At 46.7% G+C, this 23,674-nt stretch overlaps 1 protein-coding gene across 1 annotated transcript in view; it reads left to right on the forward strand.

The window, feature by feature from the left end:
- The window catches only part of LOC144820832 (uncharacterized), a 933,795-nt gene that overhangs the window by 385,553 nt on the left and 524,568 nt on the right, over positions 1-23,674 (forward strand). The gene's annotated exons all lie outside the window — the stretch shown is intronic.

The raw sequence follows: 23,674 nt of genomic DNA on the forward strand, positions 1-23,674 counted from the left end.
TGAAAATTGCAAATTGTAAATGCCTTCCAATTGGATCCTATGGGCCTCTTGGCCCATAGGAATCAATGGGAAGGGTTTTCCTTAATTGCGATTCGCAAAATGTGAATCGCAATTAACGAAAAATACCGAATCGCAAAAACAATTGCGATTTTTTTCATGCATTGTCCTTTGCGATTTCTAAATTGCGATTCCTTAATTTTCGCAATTTAGGAATCGCAAACGGAACCGTTGATGCATGTGGCCGTTTATCCTTCCTAACAGAAGGTATGTAATAAGATTGTCTCTTTCTTCATGAGGGAGTAAGGTCTTCTCATAAGTCATCATCTGTGGTAGGAGTATAGTTTTTGAAATATGTCTTCCACTGAGGTCATTTCATAAGCAGTTCTCAAGGGGCTGGCAAAAATGATTGCGGCGGCATTAAAGAGCACACATGTTAATATCACTGTAACACTCACTGTAAGCTGGAGAATACCACTGTATAAGTTCCAGAGACGCGGATGATAAAATAAGTCTAAAATTGAAGATACCACTACTGCTCTGCAAGTCACAGAGAATGCGTCACTAATACCTTGTAAGCTTGCAGCTGACCTTGTGAATAGTGTCTCACAAAGAATTCTGAGGCACAACAGTGAGTAAGAATTCAATACAGGGAGAGGAGTGATGTACTGAGGTAGCACGCAAACCAGTTAGGTGGCTGTTGGTGCATGCAATGGAGTGACGCTTAACAGTCGAGTAATCAATGTAGTCAGTGCTATGGTCCACAATTTTCTTCTTGTACACGTGTACCAATACTCACTGTGGCTGTTTGAAAATTCCACGGTAAATCCACCAGATCTTACTATTCCTGCTTCCACATAATGAAAACTAAAGCATAAACAGATGTGGCTAAAGGTTCACTCCAACTCATCCTCAAATCTGTAGTGCAGAATACGGAGGAATGATCTTCGCATAATCAGTTTTTTAGAAGTCATACTTTATTGGCATAATGAACCCAGCAGTGCACAAGCAACAACTAGTCTGCCTTCTCATGCTTCTCCCATCAAACTGTCATTTTCTATCACATTCTATAACCAGAATGTGATGACATAACATTTTTTCACAACACTTAACTCTCAGTCCACGTCAATATCCATTCATTTTGAGGGTGTGGGCCTTTGGAGGCTGAAGATTACCGGAGGATGGGGACGCGTGAGACTGGTGGCCGTAGTTGCCATATAAAGAGGACTGCATAATATACAGTAGGAGAAATGCCTTCCACCTAGAACAGACATCGGTCCTGAGAGCTCTCTATGCCCAAGGTGGGCTCTGGGTGCACTCAAAATTCTCCTTCCCGTGGCTGGCTCAAAATCACTGCCTTATCAGCTTTCCCCGAGGGGGAATACTCCTCCTCCCTACCACTAGGTTACTGGCATCACAAGGCTACTGTCCCTGTCCGCAACCCGGCACATGCAACACACTTGGGAGATGTTGCATGTGCCCAGAGCCCAGATGTTGCACCACCATGCATAAGGTGGGCGCCCCATATCCTTGGCAGGGCTGCTGAGACTATCCACAAAGGTATCTACAAGGTGAACCAAAAGGGAGCTCTCCCAGCCCTCCCACCACAAGAGACGTCCTGCATTTAAGGGGCTTTACAGACTTCTCCCTGCTGTGTTCTTGGCCCGGGGCTCCTCTACAGGGTACCAACTTCTCCACATCTGCTCCTTGCATGAAGCCCAGAAACACCTGCCATTCACAATAGACAGTTCTCCTATTGACCCTTTTGTGTGACAATCACACCTTAGTTCTCAATGTTGACCTGGACTAGTATCCAGACATCTCACTCAATTTTATCATACAAATATGGACTAAAACAGAGCAGTCAGCCTTGCGCTTCCTTTAGTGAGTGGGAAGGGTATGCCCAGACGTGGGTCCCGTGGCTTGGCAGTTCGGTCTGGACAGGGTGATATGCATATGGCTGGGACCAAACTTGGGTGGTGTGGTGAGCAAAAGAATGATGGATTAAACCCAGATCCTGGTGACTTCGGGTGAATGTTTGCATTGTCCATCAATTGTTTCTTTTTCAAGCTTGAGTGATAGCCCTTCTCTGTTCTCACTCCAGTACATTTCCTGCTACAAGGGGATTAAGACCCCCTGCTGCCAAGCACATATAGCCTCTACCCAGGTCTAAACCTGCCCGCCCGCCTGCTACGTTTTACCGAGGCAGTGATGTGAAAACATCAAAACCGCAACGCAAACCAGATACCATGGTGCTGGATTCGACACTCAACACCATTATAAAAGAACTAGCGTCCCTAATATTCAGTGTCTTCAATAGTTGCGGACACCACCAAAATCTCACAAAACAGTCTTGATAAAGACAAACCTCACTGCCTTTAACTCTAGACTCTTTGCTACAGAAGACAGACTGGCCATCATAGAACAGAGGCTAACTACCACCACCGACCTAGATCAAGACCACTGGTATATATAAAACAAGATCACAAAACTGGAAGGCCAGAATGGGAGGGACAATCTGGTTTTTTGGTATTCTTGAAACTCTGGAAGGTGATGACCTCATTGTCATGTAGCTCCTGTATATCCTTATATCGTGTTAAGTTAGCATAGGTACATTTGAGGTTTAAACGCCATTTTTCTGTCTTGCAACTTCTGCACACGACACTTAATTGTTGACTTAGCTTTCAACCTAGTAGTTTGCCGTGGTGTATGTGAGAATAATATGTTATTGCTCTGATATCAGCTTTGCTTAATAAACTATGTCTGCACGAAGAGTGCTGAAGTTTCAGGAACAACACGATATGGAATTGTTATGAGGTCTGATCTCCACGCCTTCATAGTCATAACACAAGTGCAGCCTTTGCCAACTCTGGCTTCAGGCGGGATTGATATTGCTTTGCACGAGGCACATAGAACACACTTGATGCGGTGCACATGCAGAGAGAGCTGGTGTATGCTGATGTGATTCCTTCATGCTAGGACACTAAGGTATGGGCCCGCCCTAAAACAACCCAAAGAGACCTTCTTAGCTAATAATATAATATATGTGTTAGGGAGGGTGAGATATAAGTGTTGTTAACTCTTATTCATTACAGTATGTTGACATGCTGTCACCATTCGCTTTTTATGTCTTAGTAACTATGCTGGTAATTTTGCTACTGATAATAAGTATACTTGTATTATCTAAGATTCTGCGCCTGAGAAGACGGCATTAGTAAATAAACATTTCAAATGCACATGTGTCTTCTTTACTCCATGTTCTGGTTTGTAATGATAATATAACGAAAGAGTGTTCATGAGTTCCACGTACCCTGAGGTACAGTAAGTTCATGTTCTGGTTTGTCTAAACATTGGGAGTTTGATATGTCCAATGAGACACTGTAGCTAGCTCGGTAAGGGGTGAGTTGGGTACTGAGGTGAGTTTTGGGTCACCCTAATTCGCCGAGGTTCCACTCCTCTGTGCACAGTTCTGTGTGAGAACAGAAACCCTGCGACATGGCGCCCAACGGTTTCGGTGGTCTTATATCATGACACTCGAGTAGTATATCTTTCAAACCTTAACCCCTTCACCTCCGTTTCCGGAAAACGGGGTGTCGGTGAAACCTATCTATTTTTTTGAAATAGGTCTTATTCAAGCTTGATTCTTTCTTAAACAGTTTCTTTGAATTACTACCCAGTTGTGCTACAAAGTATTCTTTGTATTTTCTTGTTTCCAGTGTTGTCATGGCGGCGGTGGCCATTGCGCAGCATAGTCGCGTGGCGGTGCGCACACATCTTCAGACGTACCAAGTCCCGGTGGATGGGATGGCTGTGATTTTAGTGGTGGGTGCAGATCCGGCGTTCCCTTTCGAGTTGTTTTACTCTTGGGTTACGTTTCCGGCTGTGGACGCGACTTCTGGTTTGTTCCACTCCTACACCGCCTCAGCTGTCCCGGCTGAATATACACCGTACAGGGCACTGGAAATACCTATTGATCATTGGCAGCATCGAGTTTGGTTTGATGGCGCCCTCCCCCACTCTTTGTCCGCTGCGAGGTTAGGTCCACTCTCAATTCCAGGTACTAACTGGCCTGCGTTGGGTGGTTTTACCCCGCACCCGAATCACGGGGCTTGTACCCTTGCAGAAATTCGCAGGCTACATGTAGTCTCAATTTCCGTGATTCGTGCATTGGTTCAATACATAGGTCGTCATCTCCCGGGTGGTCCCCCGGGGGGTCCGGCCGTTCAAACGGAACGTGGTGGTTTACGGCTCAATCCAGTTATGGTAAATTCGGTTTTTGGTCAACGCCCTGATAATAAAGATGATTTTCCTTTTTGGCTGGCCGAGAAATTTGACCAACTGGAAGCCGTGTTTCCCAATTCTACTCCTGCTGACAAACATAGAATGTTGACGATTACTTTACCTAAGGATATCACTCCCGAGCTCGTTGACTGTGAAAGTTGGGGTAAGACTTTTGCGGCTGTTTATGCGAGGTGTTTCGGCACCCCATCTATGGCTGTACTGCCTACGATCATAAAACGTGTTCAGGATGATCACGGTCCTGAGGCAGCGGTTTAATTGGGTATGCGCCTGTGTGGTTCTTTTGAGATTGTAAGTGATCTCATACTCTCCAACGTTAAGGGAGATGCTATGAACTTCCAGGTTTTTAATGCACTGGCAGCGTTACCCGATGCCGAAAAGCCCCGCCAGTTGGCGAAGATTGTGGTGGCCGCTTATAAAACTATCGGTCGCACAAGTAAGGGTTTAAAGTACTTCGCGGTTAAGGAGAAGAAACAACCACAAGTGCAATCTGCTACGGCAGATGTACAACCAAAGTCCAAAAAACAAAATTGGCCTCAGAAACAGAAACAGGGGAAGCAACAGCAGCAAACGCAGGAATCATATCCTGCAACACAAGTCCCTGCGCCAGCTGAGAAAGTTTATGATTTGCGCGATCGCGCGATGATTAAATCACCTGATCGATTTCAGGTTTCTGATCAACGCTCTCCTCGTTCCTTTCAGGACTCATCGGCCCAGAAGACCGGTGGAGGAGGAGGCGGACGGGGACGTGGTGGCCAACAGGGACGTGGCCAGCCCCGCCAGACAGAAGGCGCATGGAAGCAGGAGGATTCTACGCCAAAGAGACCGCAGTTTGCGAAAAAGAAAGTCGCAGCCTTAACGGCGCATCGATATGCCACAGATAGTGAGAACGCGGCTTCGGAATCTGACGTGGGCTCTGACCTTGCTGGACAGCGCGGCGGAGATAACCATAGTCAGAGAGGCGCTCCGTCCACTACTGAGGGTGACAGCGACTGAAGTGTTCGTTGTAATAGAAACAGCCGATACAAGACTAGCTCCCCCTGAAAGACTTTTTGAAATTGTCCTGTTAATTGAAGGTGACATACAGCGTACTGTCAGAGGGGTATTTTGGGAGAACCTTTCGTCTACGTACGACATTTTGCTTTCTGAAGCTGACTGGCCCCCACCTTTTGTGCTCGCGGCGCCGCGAGGGGAGGAGGTAATCCTTCCCAGTTTCGCGCACACTGTCTCAACTGAGCATGCGCAGCATTTTGCAGAAGAGTGGGCTCGGGCTCTTACGCCGGCTCTGTACCGCAACCAATGTGGTTGGGATAAATTGTCTCCTTGCCACGAAATTCCTTTGCGGTCTGAGCCGCAGCCTCAGCCTCAATATCCCATACGGCGTGAAGCTAAAGCTGCCGTGGCAGAAATCCTTGAACAATTGGAATATCAGGGAGTTATTGAAACGTGTGTGTCACCGATGAATAATCCCCTTTTTACTGTGACCAAGCCTGACGGATCATATCGTTTGGTATTGGATTACCGGCATTTGAACTCGCATTGCCGTAACTGTGCAGTACAGAATACTCACGGCTCTGCGCTAGTGGATAGTCTAGTGCGTAAGCGTTTCAAGACAACGCTTGACATATCCAACGGTTTTTATGCCCACAGACTGGATAGCTTTAGCTCCCAATGGACAAGTTTTACGTCCGCTGGTGTGCAAAAACGCTTCCGGCGACTCCCGATGGGCTACAAAAATAGTCCTGGAGTCTTCACCTCAAGAATAGTCACTCTATTGGAGAGTATCGATCCGGATGCATGTTCTTATGTGGATGACATTTATCTCACAGACGACGAAATTTGGATGCATCTGTGTCGAGTGAATTCAATAATTTGTAATTTTGCAGATATGGGTTACAAGTTTAATTTTGCAAAATCGCACATTGCAGAACACACTGTGTTGTTCCTCGGCTATGAGCTGAATAATGAAGGTCGAGGATTGGCTCCTCACTTCCTGGAGAAATGCGCACAGTTGCGCGCACCTACAACACTGAAAAAATTACAGTCTTTGCTGGGCTTCTTGAATTTCGGCAGAACTTATGTTCCGGAATATGCCCAGCGTATCAAGCCTTTGTATGCTTTGATACAACCAACTTTTTCAAAATCATGCTGGCTGCCTGAGCATTCGGCCATTTTGCAATCATTGCAGGCTGATCTGCTCGCCTCTAAATACTTACTGACTCGTGATAACCACACCAACCTGGTGATAAGAATAATTCCAGGGGCGGTGGGTTTCACGTACCTGACTTTTAATGAAGGTGACACAGTACCTATTGCTTACAAATCACACTTGTACACTTCGGCTGAATTGCGGTTTCCCACTGTGGAGAAAGTTTTAACTGCTGTACAGATGGCGATTCTTAAAGAATGAGCTCTGTCACAGGGGAAGCGCATGTTAGTGGTAACACCCTGTCCTCATTTGGAGGCAGTCACGAAAGCCAGTGTACCGAATTCTAAAGCTTTGCACCCACGGTGGATTCAATGGGCAGCGTCCTTGACGTCCACGGATGTCACGTTTATTTTTGACGCCTCATTACGGTCGCAAGAGTACTTGCAGTATGAGTTCGTTCATCCTGCTCCTCTGGCTATGCGACCTTTGGAGGACTTCCATTGCATCATTTACACTGATGGGTCGGCGCAGGTTGCGCATGGCTCTAAACATGCCTACGTTTCCGCATGCGCTATTGTGGTGGGTGCTATGTTGAACGATGAGTTCATTTCCAGGGAAGTACACACGTTGCCCCTGGGCGATTGCACTGCACAATTGGCGGAGCTTCGTGCTCTTTTACTAGTGTTGGAGTACGCGGATCCAAGTGTTACTACTCTGATTGTAAGTGATTCTTACTACTGTGTCCAGTCTTACAATGAGAACTTGTTCTTTTGGATTCAAAATGATTTTCATGATTCCAAGGGTAGCACAATAAAACACAAAATGATCTGGGTTCGAGTGGCAGAGCTTAAGGCTATATTGCCTCTCGTTTATGTGATTCATACTCTTGGTCATCAGCGTGTAGGAGTTCACGCTGTTGGCAATTCGCTTGCTGATGAGGCAGCGAAATCTGCAGTATCTACATACTTAGTTGCAGCGGTTACTAGATCCAAAACCAAGATTGATAGCGACATCTTGGCGGCAGTTGCTGCCTCTGAGAAGGGAAGTAAACATCCTGCGGGATTCCCTTCGAAGTACAAATACCACTTAAGTCCCGAAAAGGTTCCTTTTGTGACAATTCCTGACGTTGGGGAACGGCTGATTCCCAACTCGGATCGCAGAGCAGACTTGATTACAGCGGCACATGAAGGTGTGGCGTCTGCGCATGCGGGCGTCTCGGCCACTGTAACTCAATTACAACAACGTTTCTGGTGGCGGGGACTGTACAAACAGACGCGTGATTATGTCCTTCTTTGTCACATATGCCAGCAGATTAAACCTTCAACTGCTACGCGTCCGCCACAGACTCAGTTGTACATTTCTAATAAACCGCTAGGTTGTGTTTATTTAGATCACTGCAGTCCTTTTTCATCTGATACTGCGTATAAGTACATCTTAGTAGCAGTTGACTCATGCACACGCTTTGTGTGGGTATGGCCACATCGCAGCGCTGATTCACGGACTGTCATTAGAGATTTGCGTGTCTTTATAGGGATTTTTGCCTGTGGTACCTTCCATTCGGATCAGGGTCCGGCTTTCGCCTCTAAGGCGTATAAGGATGCCATGACTTCGTTGGGGGTCCAAGTCAAGTTTTCGTCTCCCTACAGACCTGAGGGTAACAGTGTAGTTGAGCGAATGAACCGTGATTTAAAGCAATCTTTGACAGCCCGAGTTATAGGCACTGGCAGAAACTGGCTGGCTCACCTCTATGGCGTGCAGCGTGCTCTTAATAATCTCCCTAGAAGGTCTCTGGGTGGGCGGACCCCATACGAAATGCTCTTTGGCATCAAGATGTACGTCCCTGACCTTGACGGTCTAGACTGTGTGGTTCGCGCCACTTCCTTTGACGCAGATGTTTTACAGAATCTACAAAAGACCAGAGACAGTCTTGCAAAGGAACATTTGCCCTCCACGTCGGATGATGCGTTGCAGATCCCGGTAGTTGGCTGGCTACCCCAAGTTGGCGAACTGGTTCGAGAGAAGATCGATAACAAGAAAGAATTTGGTCCTTCCTATCGAGCTCCGGTTCCTGTCCTTGGAGTGAAGGGCACAAGAACAGTCATTTTACCACCACTTCCTGGTCGTAAGGAAAACAGGTTTATTTCAATTGACAATGTCAAGATACACAGAGTGGCCGATTCTTCTTAGCATGACACCGGCTGTTTCCTGTCCTTCCATTGTGAGAAATTCAGTTATGCCCACTGCTTCTAATATTGAACCTGAAGTGGCCATCGAATTACCTGCTTTTTTCAGTCCTTTATTAAATAATTTACCCGGAACTAACGTTGATGAGATAGACTATGCCTACCCCACTGATTTGTCCATACCTGACCTGCAAGCACGTTTAGCCACGGAATCTCTTGCCTCAAAGAAACCCTCTCGTTTTGCAGTTTATGCTAGCCTGTTTAAAAAACATTTTTTGATACCCCCTTGGACATACATTTGGCTGGCCCTTTTTTCAATTTACCTGTTTATGTCAATTGGTTTTGTGTTTTATTTTTTTCGAATCATGAATGGACACTATGTGGAGGAAAGAACTTGCATTACTCATCTGAATGGAACTTTGGCCCCGCTTTCCTCGTCCCATTCTACACATAGATTTAAAAGAGACTTGACTTTGGTTAACATCACAGCTTGGCCTGTCCTTGATGGTATCGTGTGGGATGCAGTTCGGTTTCAGATTCATAGCCCAACGGAAGTCGTTAATGTCCCTAATGTACTTAGAGTGAATATGGGGGATGTGGTGAAACAAAACATTCGTTCTGATGACTGGGATGTCAATGCTGTAGAAAGTTTATTTTCTGATTTGCAGTACTATGCTGCATTTGATGCTGAGGATTTATATTTAGAATCTGCTAATTATGGTGAATTATTCTGTTACCAACATTATGGCAATCACTTCTTACACAAAACATCATCCAGAAGGGATACTGTTAACTTTACTCAGTGGGAACGTTGCCCAGCACCTCAACAAGGGAGTTCTGAAACGTTTCTAAAGAAGTATACTTACTTTACTGACTTTAACCAGTCCAATCCCGAGTCCTTTTATTTTAAATTTCAAAAAATGCCAATGTCCAAGGTTAGACTTACCGATACTAAATTGTTGTATTCGAAGGCCTTCCTTGATCGATTAGTTACTGGAGGCTATGAGTTATGGAAGGATACAATAGACCTTAAATCGGTTTGGGGTTCAAGGGCCTGGCAGGTACGAGGCACTGAGGCTTTGCACCGTGCATGTCTCATCCCGAATCATATGTTGTTTCTAAATGAAACGATTTCCCAGACCACATGCTTTGGATTGGCTACTTCTAAAAAGTTAAACACTCCTTCTTTCCCGGAGTTGGAGGAATATGATGGTTGGAGTAATTTTACTCAGTTGTCCATTAGAGAATTACAGACTCTACTTTTTAATTCCTCCTTTAACATTTCCAGTATGAATCCTAAGGGTTGGCTGCTTTGGCACCGTAGTGCTGATTCTTGCCAACATAGATTTTTGAATTTAACTGACGGTTTTAAAACTGTTAGATCTGATCCCCGATTTAACTTAGGTCATACTGTCACCTCGTATTCTGTAGGCAAATTGTGTCAAAATTGGCTGAAACATTCAACTTTACCTGCGGTTAAGGATCACCTTTCTAAACTAAATGCAGACGTGGACTTGAATGATTTCATTAAAGGCCCGGCTAGTGGCAGGTCGAAAAGGTGGTTATATGGGGTTTACAATGAAATTTGGAAGCTATCACAGATTGAGGCTGCTACACGCCTTAGGGCTATTGATCAAGCAAATCTTGAGAAAGTGCTTGCAGTTGTTGACAATAGCATTAATGTGCTTTCCTCTAGAATTTACACATTGGATAATATTGTGTCGTCAGTCGTCGATACTGTACATGATGAAGTGTCAGTATTATACCATGGTCAAAATCAATTACGATCAATCATGCAGTTTGCATGGACCCTTCAAACTCTAAAAATGGGTAAAGTTCCCTGGGGGTACATGAACGTTTCTTCTTTATTTGCACCGTTTAATTTGACTGACAAACAACGCTTACTTTCAATGCGTGATGCTTCCTTTTCTATGTTACATATTGAAAGGTTAGAATCTTTGCCTTTTTCCGTGGCTGAAGCCACTGCTGCAACGTGGCTTATCCACGGTTTAATAACGCTGCCTTTTGCTTTATATAAGTTTTCAAATTGTATGAAATATGTACCCATAGGTCGTTATGAACCTTTAGGTAGCGGTTTCCTTCATGAAGTCTGGTCACTCCCATACACATACAGATGTTTTAAGGATGACCAGGAAGTTTATCTGAAAGGGGAGGAGTGTACTGAGACGCCAGATCATTCTTTAATGTGTAGACACATACAGTTACACGGTTCATGCAACAAGGACCGACCAAATATGGCTTGCGTTTTACAAGGCACGCCAGTTCCTGCTATCATCCCCACGTTTAAATTATTAGAGAATGGCAGTTATTTAATGCTCAATAATGAAAACTGTTGTGGGTTAATTAAAGGTATAGCTTTCATAGTAACAGTAAGTGAGCGGGTTATTTGCTGCAGAAATGTGCTTTATCCTCCCACGCGTGAACATAGGGAGTCTTCCATCTGGCCACAGATACCAACCTTGGGAGCAGAATTCAGCGGCATGGCTAGAATAAGGGCTCTTTTGTCCCAGAAAGAGGTGGCCTTGAGCTCGGCCCGTGAAACTTTCGTGCTTCACATTGCAAACACCCGTACAGAGGTTCTGGCTCTTTTGAATACTGATTTGCCTTTGCATTTCGGAGCGATGTTTCGAACTATCTTTAACGCATCCTCCACAAAAGGCCTTGCACATTTTTTTAAAGTTGTTAGCAGTGGTCTCGTGACTTCCTTTGAAAAGATTTTTTGAGTCATCCCTGCTTTCTTCCATTCTATTTTTTCATCCTTGTTTGGAGGGTTCCCGTTTTTACTTGCATTAGCAGCTGGCGCACTAGTGGTTTTTTGTCTCTTTAAATATGGATGTCCTTCCTGTGCAAGACCCCGCGCAACAGCTACTGACGCGGTTTCGCAACCGCATGCTTGAATATTATGGCACACTGCCGTTGGCGACATTGAGCACGGCATATGGATTATCTTTTCGATTCTCCTACTTCACCTGTGTCCAGCCTGTATTTCACTGCCTGACCTGTGATTTCCATTGGGCCATTGATTTGTGTCTCTGCGGACCGGTTTCTCCTGACGTCGATTTTAATCAGCTGATGAGTCCTATCATTGCTCACGAGTTGGTTTGTTCTGACGAGAGGATTATGGCCTTAGCAGTGGCGCATGGACTAATGGGTCCCTGGGATATATTGTCGGCAGCACAGAATTTCTTGGACTTAAGTGTTCTTGAAAACCCACCGAGCTGTCCTCTGATGGTTATAGAGGATCCGGTGCTGGGAGAACACGTATGTTCTTTTCATCTTTTAAATTGGATGGCTGAACTGTTTTCGGATGAGGACAGTGATTTCCTATTGAAGGCTGTTGCTGCTTACTTTTCATATACAGTTTTATCATAGACACTGCCTCGGATTGACGTGCTGCTTAATAGCATTTCATTGTTTTTATTGACTTATTTGTCAAATTTTTTTTATTATTTCCGTGCCTATTGGCTTGAGCCACGTTATATTTTTGGGCTATTTTTTAGCATTACTTTTTAATGTTTAGTTTTGATTCATGCTCGTTTACTGTTGAGTTCTGCTCTCATGAGATGGCACTTCTGTTATCATATTTAGTCCGTTCTCGGATCATGGGGGGTGTCATGTAGCTCCTGTATATCCTTATATCGTGTTAAGTTAGCATAGGTACATTTGAGGTTTAAACGCCATTTTTCTGTCTTGCAACTTCTGCACACGACACTTAATTGTTGACTTAGCTTTCAACCTAGTAGTTTGCCGTGGGGTATGTGAGAATAATATGTTATTGCTCTGATATCAGCTTTGCTTAATAAACTATGTCTGCACGAAGAGTGCTGAAGTTTCAGGAACAACACGATATGGAATTGTTATGAGGTCTGATCTCCACGCCTTCATAGTCATAACACAAGTGCAGCCTTTGCCAACTCTGGCTTCAGGCGGGATTGATATTGCTTTGCACGAGGCACATAGAACACACTTGATGCGGTGCACATGCAGAGAGAGCTGGTGTATGCTGATGTGATTCCTTCATGCTAGGACACTAAGGTATGGGCCCGCCCTAAAACAACCCAAAGAGACCTTCTTAGCTAATAATATAATATATGTGTTAGGGAGGGTGAGATATAAGTGTTGTTAACTCTTATTCATTACAGTATGTTGACATGCTGTCACCATTCGCTTTTTATGTCTTAGTAACTATGCTGGTAATTTTTCTACTGATAATAAGTATACTTGTATTATCTAAGATACTGCGCCTGAGAAGACGGCATTAGTAAATAAACATTTCAAATGCACATGTGTCTTCTTTACTCCATGTTCTGGTTTGTAATGATAATATAACGAAAGAGTGTTCATGAGTTCCACGTACCCTGAGGTACAGTAAGTTCATGTTCTGGTTTGTCTAAACATTGGGAGTTTGATATGTCCAATGAGACACTGTAGCTAGCTCGGTAAGGGGTGAGTTGGGTACTGAGGTGAGTTTGGGTCACCCTAATTCGCCGAGGTTCCACTCCTCTGTGCACAGTTCTGTGTGAGAACAGAAACCCTGCTGCAGAAGACAGACTGGCCATCATAGAACAGAGGCTAACTACCACCACCGACCTAGATCAAGACCACTGGTATATATAAAACAAGATCACAAAACTGGAAGGCCAGAATGGGAGGGACAATCTGGTTTTTTGGTATTCTTGAAACTCTGGAAGGTGATGACCTCATAGCATTCAAGCTCCACTTCATTCCATCTATCACCAAAATTCTGTTTTAACCACCTCTAGAATTACAGGTCTTGTCTGAAACACATGGAGGTACGTTATGGCCTTCTGGGTCCAGCTTGGATGCACAAAAGAATTTGATGACCCAGGACATTTAGAGCAATTGCTCTGCACTTTATCGACTGAACCCATGGATATGGCCCATCCAAGGGACCATCGATCATCACATGACAAGAAGATGAATGGCGAGACAGTATGACCAGAGTTGGACAGGCTGGAAGCGTTTTTCAAGACCAGCAGATAAGTGCAAGGACTGGCTTCTGCCTCCGGCAAACACGTCATGCTCTCCTTTAAAGAAAGACTGAATCTTTGCTCATCTTAATTTATCGGCCCCTAGCTTCTATCTCTGCTCTGAGCATCTGCCCATTATCTCTTCCCTTTGCTGTTGTTTGTGGAGTCTAATATCTAGCACACACTCACTGTTCGCCTGGGTAAGGTTTGGTGTACACCTTGTCCCTGTGAAAGGGGGAAACTGAGGACAGACCACTCGGCCCTGTAACAAGGGCGCCAAGCGGTGATAATCTGGCATGCTATATTTCAGCCTAAACTTCGCTTTGACCTTCAGCGCCTCCCTCCGACACTGGGTCGCCTGACACTACACTTAACATCCTTATGCCATGACTTCCATTCTCTCCACAAGCTGTTATAACTGTGGCAGGGCAAAGGGGACTATTCCATTGGTGGCTACTGCGCTATTCGAGGAAGCAGATTCCCCCTGTTCTCCTTTCTTTTTTTTCACAACAAAATGTTATTGTCAACAGCCAAAATACGCCTGGTAGGGCTTTATACCATAGCAGTAAATTATACATAATACAAATATTGATGTCGACGTTTTGTATCAAGATGTGCAAAAAAGAATTGTATGCGTAACCACATATTACATTAACAATCAACTGAAGTGACATATATCCGTTATGTGATACAATACTTGTCGAGTCAGCCCCAAGACAAATAGTTAAATCACTGATACCATGTTCAATCCATCTAGTGGGAATAGTGAATAATGTAAATCTATTGTGCGGTCTGGAATAGGTTCTAAATAAATTCCCCGGTAGTTTGCCCATCCCTTCCAAATCTTGGGATGTTTCTGGGGGTAGCCCAGTGCAGCAAACACAGGTATCTCCAACCCCATACAAAAATTCAGACCCCCTTCCAAGCCCCAAGAGAAGGCGGGGAGGTGGGGAGTGTTAGGCCCAATAGCAGTGTCAGGCCAAGACCGATTTGCATATGGCTGGGACCAAACTGGAATGGCATAGTGGCATAGTGAGCAAAAACAACGATGGATTTAGGCCCAGATCTCTGTACTGGGGTGAATGTATGACCTTGTTCTGCATTCTGTCCATCAATTGTTCTTTTTACGTACATGCAATAACCCTGTGCCAGAATCTTGAGCGGGATGTGCACAGCCATTCTGTATGGATGAGGGTACCCTCGGCCGCTTGGCATTGCAAGCAAAGTGGAGATGCAATAATTCCAGCTCGCCAGAGTCGATGTCTAGTATAATATACCCTATGTAAGTACTTAAACTGTATGTATTGTAGGCGAATCTCTAGGCGGCACCTCGTGAGGATGCCAGCGCCTCAATCCAGTCCTCATTGTCCAGAGGGTCCAGGTCTGTCTGCCAGGCCTCCCGTGTTTTAGACAGTGTTGTGTGGCTATTCATGATGAGTGTGCTATAGTTTGGGTGATCTAGTGTTCCCCCAGCACCCCATGAATACTTTTGCCTCAAGAGGACTGAAGTCTGGTATAGTTTCCTGGTGTGCGAGATATGGAGAGAAGGCATGCCGGAACTGGAGATATATGTAGGATTGCGATTGAGGCATCACATATTCTTGCTGTGTTTCCTGAAAGGAATTCAGGGTCTGCCATGGAGGACATCCCCCACCGTAGCGATTCCTATAGCCTCCACACCTGAGAAGCCAGGGAGCCCAACTAGCTGTTGCGGGAGGCCATTGTGCCAAAGAGGAGCCTCATTTGTTATTCTGCCACACCATCCCAGCTGCCGGAGAGTGCGTTTCCACAGTTGAAAGACCATGACGGTCACCGGAGGCAAAGCTTTTCGGGCCAGGCCCTCAAAGAAGAGTATATGAAGGGGTGCGGTGCCCATCAGCCATCGCATATGCAGGGTCTGACCTATCTCCATACTACCAATCAGTTAATATGAGAAGAGGTGATGCTGCATAATCTACCTGGACATCTGGTGTTGCCAGTCCACCGCAATAGGTTGATTGAAAGCATGTCTTCCTCCTTGATTTGGACCCCAAGATACTTAAAGCCATCCTGCACCTCCGTTACCTCCTCAGACCATTGGCCCATAGGGCCTGCATTGCGCATAGGCCATAGGTACGATTTATGGGGGTTCATATATATTGCCCGGATGTGTTGCCAAAGATCTGCATGATCAGAGGAGTCTGGGTCCTGATTGGTCAGGTCGCGTAAGGAAAAATAGTACGTTGTCCGCGTTAAAGGCTATGCGATCAGACGTCACCCCCGGCCATTCGAACCCGCTGAACTGTGCATCCACCCGCACCCAATCTGCGAGCAGCTTCATAGCGAGCGCAAAAAGATACTGAGAGAGGAGGCAGCCCTGGCGAGTGCTATGTCCGATGCCACTTGAACGGAGGCAGTGATATCAGTATAGAGAAGTTGAATATATTTCAGAAGACGAGGACCAAAATTAAGACGACTAAGGAGTGCAAAGAGATATGTCCAGCTCAAAGAGTCAAAGGCCCTATCTTTGTCTGCCAACAATAGAGCAGCTGGCTCGCCCATGCGGTCCGCCGAGGTAATGGCATTAGTGGGCGCGTCGGATGTTGTGGCGCGGCCTGGCATGAAGCCCACCTGGTCAGAATAAACCAGGTCTGAGATGTTGCTGGACTATACGATTGGCGATGATCTGGGCAAGTAACTTTGCCTCGACATTGAGGAGTGATGTCTGGCGATATGAAGAGTGAAGTTTGGGGGGTCGGACTGGCTTTAGGAATCTCAATATCTGTGTGACGCCAATCCGTTGGAAGCGATCAGTCGTCAAGAGTAACATGAAGTGCGGCAAGGTAGGGGGCAGTAAGTATGGATTGATACTTCTTATGGAATTTGCATGGAAAGCCATTTGGTTTGGGGGCCTTGCCCGGGTGCATCCCAGACCGCGCTTCCTGAATCTCCTTTGTCGTTATTGGGACATCGAGGTCTTCCCGTACCGGTTCTGTGAGGGCACGCTGAGGCAGGTCATCAGTAAACTTCTGAACTAGTTGCGTTGATATAATCTCCCGGGGGCGTACAGATCCGCATAGTAATCCACAAAGCTTGTGGCTATTTTTAAGGGATCCGTAAGAACCCTCCAATCAGGATCATGCAGGTTCGGGATGGAGATAGGGCAGAGTGCTCTATGACACTACCGGCGCACTAAGGCACTTGATTTGTCACCCCACTGATATATTCTCCTACCAATAGCCAGCCAGGCCCCCAAGCTTCATCCTGCAGCTCACTGGCGTAAAACTGTTGAGTATGGAGTAATTGTCTACGTGAGTCAAGCTCGTTCGCCCCATGGCCCGCACGCTCCGCAGCGAGCAGCTGGGCCTCCAATTGCACTAATTTGTCCCAGTGCAGCGCAAGCTGCGCTGTTCAATATAGAATAGCTATACCCGCAGTGTGGGCTTCATTGCCTTCCACACAACAGCAGGCGATTCGACCGACCCAGTATTCTGCGAAAAATATTCTGTAAGGGCGTTGTGCATAAGTGACCTATATTTATCATCTAGTAGGAGCCACGGTGATATGCGCCAAAGGAAAGGGGGCTGTCCGGTATACAGTCGCAAGTCTAGTTGCAATGGGGAATAGTCTGAAAGGCCCCGGGACAGTATTTCGGCCACCACATGTCTATGTAGGTGTGTTGCTGACAAGAAATTGTAATCTATACGGGAGAAGGACCCATGAGTGCTAGAAAAGTATGTGTATCCCTGTTCAGTGGGATGAAGTCATCTCCAGGTATCCACCCAATCTAGTCCCTGCATCATGGACCCCAGTTTTGATTCACTGGGCTCAGCTGTAGTCCCTGCACTACGCCACCTATCTATAGATGGGCATATTGTGTCATTCCAATCACCCCAGACTAGGGAAAACCCCGGGGGGGATCTCTACCAAAATTTGCATTAAGCGCTCCATCATGTTCCATGTGAGTGGCGAGGGGCATATATAGATCCCAGGGGAAGCAATTGGCCATACATCGAGCCTGTGACTATGACAAATCTACCCTGGGGATCGGTCCATGTTTTCTCATGTAGAAAGGGGATTCTATGGTGGATCAGTATCGCTACACCTCGTGAGCATCTAGTGAATCAGAAATGGAAGACTTGTATGAACCCAGATTGCTTTAGGCACGGAAGTCTATTCCCAAGCAGGTGCGTTTCTTGCAAGAGTAGAATGTCTGTGTCATAGCGTTTAACTTGGCGCAAAATGGCCCCTCATTTAACCTTATCCAATAAACCTCGGACATTCCAACTGACCTCTTGAAGGCGCTGCTTTGCTAATCTACGGTACAAAAGGGGGTGGTAATGGACTGAGCATCTGAACCAATCAAACACTCACACCCAATCAAAAGATCTGGGTTTAATCCATCACCGTTCTTTAGCCCACTCTGCCACCCCAGTTCAGACATGGCTAAATGCAAATCAGTCTGACCCTGTGCCTCATGGGAACAGTCCAGCCCGAACTGCCAAGCCATGCCTTCCCTGGACCGGAAACAAGCTTCCGAGGACCGGTTTCTGGCATTACAGCCGTCTTCAGCCCGGCTTGCTTGAATCCAGTGGCAAAGTGAGCAAGGGACTCACGTCTGAGCATACCCTGCCACACTTATGGCGGCCAAAAGCGGTACAAAAGGGGGTGGTAATGGACGGAGCATCTGAACCAATCAAACACTCACACCCAGTCAAAAGATCTGGGTTTAATCCATCACCGTTCTTTAGTCCACTCTGCCACCCCAGTTCAGACATGGCTATATGCAAATCAGTCTGATCCTGTGCCTCATGGGAACAGTCCAGCCCGAACTGCCAAGCCATGCCTTCCCTGGACCGGAAACAAGCTTCCGAGGACCGGTTTCTGGCATTACAGCCGTCTTCAGCCCGGCTTGCTTGAATCCAGTGGCAAAGTGAGCAAGGGACTCACGTCTGAGCATACCCTGCCACACTTATGGCGGCCAAAAGTGGTACAAAAGGGGGGGTGGTAACGGACGGAGCATCTGAACCAATCAAACACTCACACCCAGTCAAAAGATCTGGGTTTAATCCATCACCGTCTTTGGCCCACTCTGCCACCCCAGTTCATACATGGCTATATGCAAATCAGTCTGACCCTGTGCCTCATGGGAACAGTCCAGCCCGAACTGCCAAGCCATGCCTTCCCTGGACCGGAAACAAGCTTCCGAGGACCGGTTTCTGGCATTACAGCCGTCTTCAGCCCGGCTTGCTTGAATCCAGTGGCAAAGTGAGCAAGGGACTCACGTCTGAGCATACCCTGCCACACTTATGGCGGCCAAAAGCGATACAAAAGGGGGTGGTAATGGACGGAGCATCTGGACCAATCAAACACTCGCACCCAGTCAAAAGATCTGGGTTTAATCCATCACCGTTCTTTAGCCCACTCTGCCACCCCAGTTCAGACATGGCTATATGCAAATCAGTCTGACCCTGTGCCTCATGGGAACAGTCCAGCCCGAACTGCCAAGCCATGCCTTCCCTGGACCGGAAACAAGCTTCCGAGGACCGGTTTCTGGCATTACAGCCGTCTTCAGCCCGGCTTGCTTGAATCCAGTGGCAAAGTGAGCAAGGGACTCACGTCTGAGCATACCCTGCCACACTTATGGCGGCCAAAAGCAGTACAAAAGGGGGTGGTAATGGACGGAGCATCTGAACCAATCAAACACTCACACTCAGTCAAAAGATCTGGGTTTAATCCATCACCGTTCTTTAGCCCACTCTGCCACCCCAGTTCAGACATGGCTATATGCAAATCAGTCTGACCCTGTGCCTCATGGGAACAGTCCAGCCCGAACTGCCAAGCCATGCCTTCCCTGGACCGGAAACAAGCTTCCAAGGACCGGTTTCTGGCATTAAAGCCGTCTTCAGCCCGGCTTGCTTGAATACAGTGGCAAAGTGAGCAAGGGACTCATATTTGCTAATCTAGGCATGCTTAGTGACGGGGGGACATCAATGTATATATTCGAGGGACTGCATATGTTGATCATAGGTTTAGACATAACTGCAGAATGGACTTGCTTATGACACTGAACAACAAAAAACAATAACTTTCCCCAACATGCTCCCTACCCTCCCTCCCACCCCAATACCTCATAAACATAGAATCAACTGTAACTGCATGGGCGTTCCCCGAGCCCCAATGGGGTCCAGAGCAGCTCCCAGCCAATGTATCCCTATATGGCTTCCCCTAGACACAACGATGTCTCAAGGTCCAGGGGAGAGCATTAAAAGGTGCAGCCCATATTAATATGCCGTCTTCAAAGGAGTCTAGATCACTCGTGACAATGAGTGACAACATGAAGTGTCTTTTATGCAGCAGTTTCTGTGGATTCAATGTGTGATTTGTGATGAGATTTGCAACGTTTCTTTGATAAGAACCGTCAGCGTTGCTCACCAGGGACCTGGGCCAGCCCATGGCTCGTCCCCCCCCAAGATGAAGAGTCCGAGTCCAGTCTAGGCGGTGTATGTAGCCTGAGCTTGATATTTTTGTCTGTCCATTCAGGGGAATCAAAGAAGTGCGTACGCTCTTTGTATGAAACTCTGATCCTGACCGGGAACAGCAAGGAGTATTGAATCTTGAAATGATGCAGTTTGACTTTCACCTGCCTGAAGGACTGCTAGCGCCGCTGGACTAGCCTCTGTGAGGACAATAGGAGGGGATACTTGAGTCTGGCCTGTTGCAGGATGATATCCCTCTCTTCGAAGTTAAGAAATCGTGCGATCAGGGGTCTAGGTCTGCCGCCCAGCGACGGCTTCTGTAGCAGGGCTCGATGAGTGCGTTTAGTGACAAAGCAAGGGGACATGAGACCGGGAGGGAGCCAGTCTGCCAGCCATTTTGCCTGGAAGTCCACAGTGTCACTGCCCTCAAAGCCCTCGGGGAACCCTACAAATCAGAGGTTGGTTTCGGTGGGCGTGCCCCTCCCGTGTCTTCCGCTCGCACCGCCAAGCCTTTGCGATGGTTTCCATGGCAGAGATCTTCTTCTGGAGTACCGTGACAGTCTTCTACTGTCAATATTATGGACTCTGCCTCAGTTATGCGCTGTCCAGCATTGCACAGATCCTGTCTGAGGAGCATGACATTGGACCCGACGTCCCCAATCTTTGCCTCCAGCATGTCCCTGGATTGTGTTATGGCAGCCAGTATGGCGGCATTGTCTGGAATAGTCAGTTGTGGAATACCCGTAGCTGGGGCCTGTGCAGCTGTGCTTGTGTATTAATCTATTGTACACTGCCGGGCCATCACGCTTGGGTTCTTGTCTTTAGCCATGATAAAAGGGTATGGCTTTCGTGGTAGACACCCCCAAATGAGAAGTAAATGGAAAGGTATGTACTCCGTGTGGACTACAGAAGGAAGCAGGGGGGCGAAACCAGCCGGTCCAAGGCACACCAAGCGACTGCAATGTAGGGGAATCACAGAGGCAGGGGATGCAACACCAGGCAAGGCAGCTCCACTCCATCCGTCCCCCAGCCCACCTCCGGATAGAGAGACGGGGGCATGCACGCCCTGGTAGGCAGGGGCCCGAACATTACCAGCGCTTAGCCCTGGTTACTCACATGGACCTGGTCACTCACATGGCCCTAGTCACTCACATGGCCCTGGTCACACACACATGGCCCTGGTCACACACATGGCCCTGGTCACACACACACACATGGCCCTGGTCACACACATGGCCCTGGTCACTCACATGGCCCTGGTCACTCACATGGCCCTGGTCACTCACGTGGCCCTGGGCACTCACATGGCCCTGGTCACTGACATGGCCCAGTCAGTGCTGTATAGACACAAGCAGTTGGTGTGGTGTTCTCACTGGATCCTCTGGAACCATCCCTTCGTCGGTCTCTAAAAAATAATCCTGCTTCTCGTCTGTTTTCAACAGCCCTGTTCCATTCGACTCCGCCGTGGCTATATACCTCCTAACTCCCTCTTCTGGGTTGAGAATGTCCCTGTGATGGAAAGAACTCTATTTCAAATCTGTCTGACTTGCCACACCAAGTACCGGAGGTCTGACCTCAACGAAGTCTGCAGTCTCGGTTTATCGCCCTACCTTCAAGAGCACTCCAGGCCTGCCTGTCTGGCATCCCAGACTCTACGGAACCAACGTGCTTGTCATCTTGCTTCAGATGCCACATAGATGAGAGGTGGCAGACACTCCAGATATCTTTGGGTAGCGGTAGAAATCGGATATTGAAGAGGTGGATACTCCAGGTGTCAAAATTGAACCAGCATTCTCCCCCGAAAGCGCTAATTTCGAGGCAGACTTTGAGGCCAAAGAGCATCTGCCAGCTCAGTAGCAGCAAAAGACTGCAATGAATACTGATGCTCCCCTTAGTCACCCCCTAGAGGAACCAGCCCAAATTCCTGTGCTGCCCATGAGACTTCTGGTGCACCACTGCCTTCCAGCAATTGCCAACACCACTCGTTCCACATTCAGTGCCAAAATCCTGCTCGAAACAGACCCTCATATGTAGCTTTGGTGCCGGATCTGGAGGCGCACCCTCGCCCACCCTCTGACTCGAAAGGGGTGGAGGTGAAGATTTCAGAGCAGAGACCTATTAGATAGAAACACTAGGAGCTGAAGGCAAGTTCGGTGCCGAGACCAACCAATCCAAAGCATTCGGCTCTGATATCAACCTTTGACGTCTTCCAGTGGGTGAGCATCTATCCCATTGAGGTGCCTCTTCCACTGCTGCCTCCTCTGTGGCTCCCGAAGATCTCAGGTAGCCAATCCTCGAGTGGCTTCAGAAACAGATGGTTGCTCGGTAGTCGCAGATCCACATCCATCTAGGCACTTGACTTTTGAAAAGGTCATCAGCCCATCAGTGCTTTCCCCTTCCAAAAGACCTAAGTGCTACCTCTCCTCTGCCCCCTGTTCGCTCTCCTCCTTCTCTCCCTCCTCCTCCTCCTCCTAATCCACCCCATCTACCTCTTGTGCTGCCTTTACAGTTGTCACAAAAAAAAAAAACGAGCACCAATATTGCCACCTTATTTCTACAGGGGCCTGATTTAGCCACAACGACGCCTGATTTGAACAGTAAGTCTCTCGACAAATTTTTCAGTCTGGAATAAATCAATTATTTTAATCTGATATTTTGTCAAAACATATTTAAATAAATTCACATGATTAGAAACATTGCTTACTTGACTCCACACTTACTCACAACAACAAGTCTTATATACAATTCAATCATTCAACCATACATACAGTCCATACAAAACATAGAATACATTTACATCAGTTATTACCAAAAATTATTTACAAACATAGTTTCACAAAACAGCATTGGAAATAATTTTTGTTTTAAGCAGTTTTGTTTTGCAACAACACTCCTAACGCTGTAAGAAAAAGTCTACGCGTTTCGAAATCCCTTTGTTGAAGGGAGATCTCATCAGGACCATGTAGCTGTAAATGAAAGAACAGGCATGAGTCAATCTGATAAAGACCCCTCCTGTATCACTTATGGGTAAAGGAAGGGGGGACCTAGTCCTACCTCAAAGGTGCTCAGTTTCTTTAGGTGTGGGCTCTGAAACAAAAGAAGAACAACACAACTAGATGTCAGATACTAGTTGACTAGTCTATATACAAACGAACTCGAAACAACACTAAAAGGCAACCCAAGTCAGGTGTATTTCACATTCGCCGCTTTCAAACAGCTTTTTTCTCTAGAAATGTGAAATGTGAAGTCTGTTGTGATAAATATAAGACCGTATGTAAATGAATGCATACTTGAATTGAAGCAGTAAGTAATATGATCAATCAGGAGAAGCAATCCTTACTTTTGATATGGCGTGGTGAGTACTCCAACAGGAAATGTGGAAAGAGCGGGAGAAGTTTTCACCTATAAAGACCAAGGGGAATCGCGTTATAAATCAGCTGGAGTCGTTCGTAGTATCCTATATCTAAAGGCACTATGATGTTTCGGCCCGTTTGTATTCTTACCAGCGTTGCTCATTCAATGAGACCATTCGTTGCTCACGCCGTCTTCCTCCGTGTTTAGTTGCGGAAGACTGAA

This window comes from Lissotriton helveticus, chromosome 1_1, assembly GCF_964261635.1.
Source record: "Lissotriton helveticus chromosome 1_1, aLisHel1.1, whole genome shotgun sequence".
In the NCBI taxonomy this organism is placed as follows: Eukaryota; Metazoa; Chordata; class Amphibia; order Caudata; family Salamandridae; genus Lissotriton; species Lissotriton helveticus.